At 40.1% G+C, this 2,784-nt stretch overlaps 1 protein-coding gene across 3 annotated transcripts in view; it reads left to right on the forward strand.

Annotated features, from left to right (window-relative positions):
* Positions 1–2,784, forward strand: part of LOC107661004 (protein PTHB1-like) — a 164,070-nt gene that overhangs the window by 39,144 nt on the left and 122,142 nt on the right. The window lies entirely within an intron of this gene.

A 2,784-nucleotide genomic window follows, 5' to 3' on the forward strand; every position in this document is an offset into this window, starting at 1 on the left:
CGATCTATGAGTATGTCATGATCTATAGTGTCGAACGCAGCACTAAGATCAAGTAAAACTAGCAATGAGATGCAGCTTTTATCTGACGCAAGAAGCAAGTCATTTGTAATTTTAACAAGTGCAGTTTCTGTTCTATGGTGGGACCTGAACCCTGACTGAAATTCTTCATAGAGATATTTTTTTGCAAGAAGGAGCACAATTGAGCAGACACACACACACACACACACACACACACACACACACAGAGCACACTCTATGCTGGGAATTTGTTTACGCAGTAACAGGCACTAAGGATCTGGGTGCGGATTCATGAAAATCTTGTTAAAAAATACATTTCTTAAAGGGGTCATATGATGTTGCTAAAAATAACATTATTTTGTGTATTTGGTGTAATGAAATGTGTTTATGATTTCTAGTCATGTCCTCTTTTGGAAGGCCAAACAAAGTAGTTTCGCTTTCACAACGAAACACAGCGTCACACACGGCGGGCTAGAGTGAGGAACGGTCGGTGGGCTGAGTGAGCGGAGGCCGGTGAGCTTGAGAACGGCGCGGCCGGCGGATTCGACGAAGGAGCGTCCGGCGGGCTTGCGGCAACCACACGTGACGACCCCGGGCTGGACTCCGCTTTGTCCACGGTGAAAGCCGATCCGGCGATCCACAGCGCGAAGTTGATGTATTTCCTCAGCGACCAGCACGGATCAGCTCCTGGCATGACGAAGCGATATCGTCCTCTTTTGGAAGGCCAAACAAAGTAGTTTCGCTTTCACAACAAAACACACTGTGTTTAAGAGGTTATTTATAATTATTTTTAAGAACATTCTCTTCAGAAATTCACATTCAAGGATCTCAGGAATTCCGTTTTAGAATATTCTTGATTTTGGTAATACAAAATATTCTTAACTTTTTTCTTAGGTTAGACAAGAAGAAGAAAATAGGAGTTAAAGAATATACTTGAATATTCCGTGAATCTGGTTTTATGATATTTGTGATAGAAGTTAAACATTTTGTGCTTGTAAACGTGTGTGTATTGAGCACTGGAGTAGTTCTGCATTGGAGATGCTTGTGTGGAATGGGAAGAATTTGTGTGTGTGTGTGTCGCCCATGCAAGCCTGTAATTACTGTCCTAATCACTTGCTCCTTCCACACCTCAAAACACACTCACACACACATACACACAAAGGTTAATTGTAGAGCTTTGAAGGTTTTAATCCAGCTTTCATTTTGCTTTCATGTTCAGACCCTCACTGACAATAAGCACATCTCCCCAAAATAGTCTAAATGCACTTAAAGCACTCAAATCTGGATCAAGACATAGTGAGGAAGTTTTCAGAACAGTAGGTTGCCATCCACCAGAAGTAATATCATCCACAACATCTTGTTGCCTTAAATATTTGATTGGATTTACTGTTCAATTGCACTGTTGTTAAACTAAAGTATAAGGTTGTGTAGAGTCGACCTGCTTGGAACCTGCGACTGCAGAAATCTCCAATAAGCTTGCCGCAGTAACATTAAATTGTTTTTAATATGTTTTTTTTGTTAAGTACCAATGAGAGTGCAATAAGGTTTAAATCCATTCTGAAGATTTCTAGCACAGAAAAGTGCTAAAAGTGCACAGACTCTCTATGTGGCGTAGATGGAGCAGTATTTGTGTAGTAACAGCAGGAATAGCTCTTGAGAACGTGTGGAATGCAGAGCGTGTTTTTAGGAGTGTGGTTTAGATGACTGATGTAGCCACCGCTTAAAGTGCCTTTTCTGGGCAGTAATGGCTGCTCCTCTCTTTAAGTAAACAGAGCAGTCGCTGCTGACATGGAAGATGAGGTTAGCTGGTTAGGGTGAGTTTTTGTCAGAGGGTTGGTGGTGTTTACACAGAGATAACTTGAGCTTTACGCAAATGGAGCGGGAACTCTGAGGGGAGACTAATGCTACATTTAGACCTGGAAGCAGAGGTGTATGTCAAACACTTCCAGCTTATAGGTCATATTTCATAAAGTGTGCTGCCGGTCAGAAGCATTCAGTTCAACAGCTACCATTGATTTCAGTAAAAGCTTTTTGGTTGAATCTCACGAAAACAGGCCCAGGTCAGATTTCACTCTAAAACGAGAGAATTAAAAAATATATATATTTTAAAATACAGTAAAACATTGTGAAATATTATTACAATTTAAAAGAAATGTTTTCTCTTTAAATAAAATGTAGGTTGTAATTTCTTCCTAGGAGGGCAAAGCTAAATTTTCAGCCATTAAAGGGTTAGTTCACCCAAAAATTAAAATTCTGTCATTAATTACTCACCCTCATGTCGTTCTAAACTCGTAAGACCTCCGTTCATCTTCGGAACACAAATTAAGATATTTTTGATGAATTCTGAGAGCTCTCTGACCCTCCCATAGACAGCAATGTAATTACCACGATCAAGGTCCAGAAACGTAGCAAGGAGATCAGTAAAATAATCCATGTGACATCAGGGGTTCAACCGTAATTTTACAAAGCTACGAGAATACTTTTTGTACTAAAAAAATAATGACTTTATTCAACAATTTGTCTTCTCTGCAAAAATGACGACTTTCTTTTTTCTTTTTGGTACCATTTTGGAGAATATCCACTGAACGTAAACAGCGTATGCTATTCTGTGACAGCTGCATCACGCAGATACATTTTCTACGTTGTTTACACTTTGATTTGAACGAAAACAACGTATCTGCGTGACACAGCTGACACAGAATAGCATACGCTGTTTACGTTCAGTGGATATTCTCCAAAATGGCACCAGGGTGACGCGGAGGAGAC

This window comes from Sinocyclocheilus anshuiensis, unplaced genomic scaffold (assembly GCF_001515605.1).
Source record: "Sinocyclocheilus anshuiensis isolate Anshui unplaced genomic scaffold, SAMN03320099.WGS_v1.1 scaffold1036, whole genome shotgun sequence".
NCBI classification, from domain to species: domain Eukaryota; kingdom Metazoa; phylum Chordata; class Actinopteri; order Cypriniformes; family Cyprinidae; genus Sinocyclocheilus; species Sinocyclocheilus anshuiensis.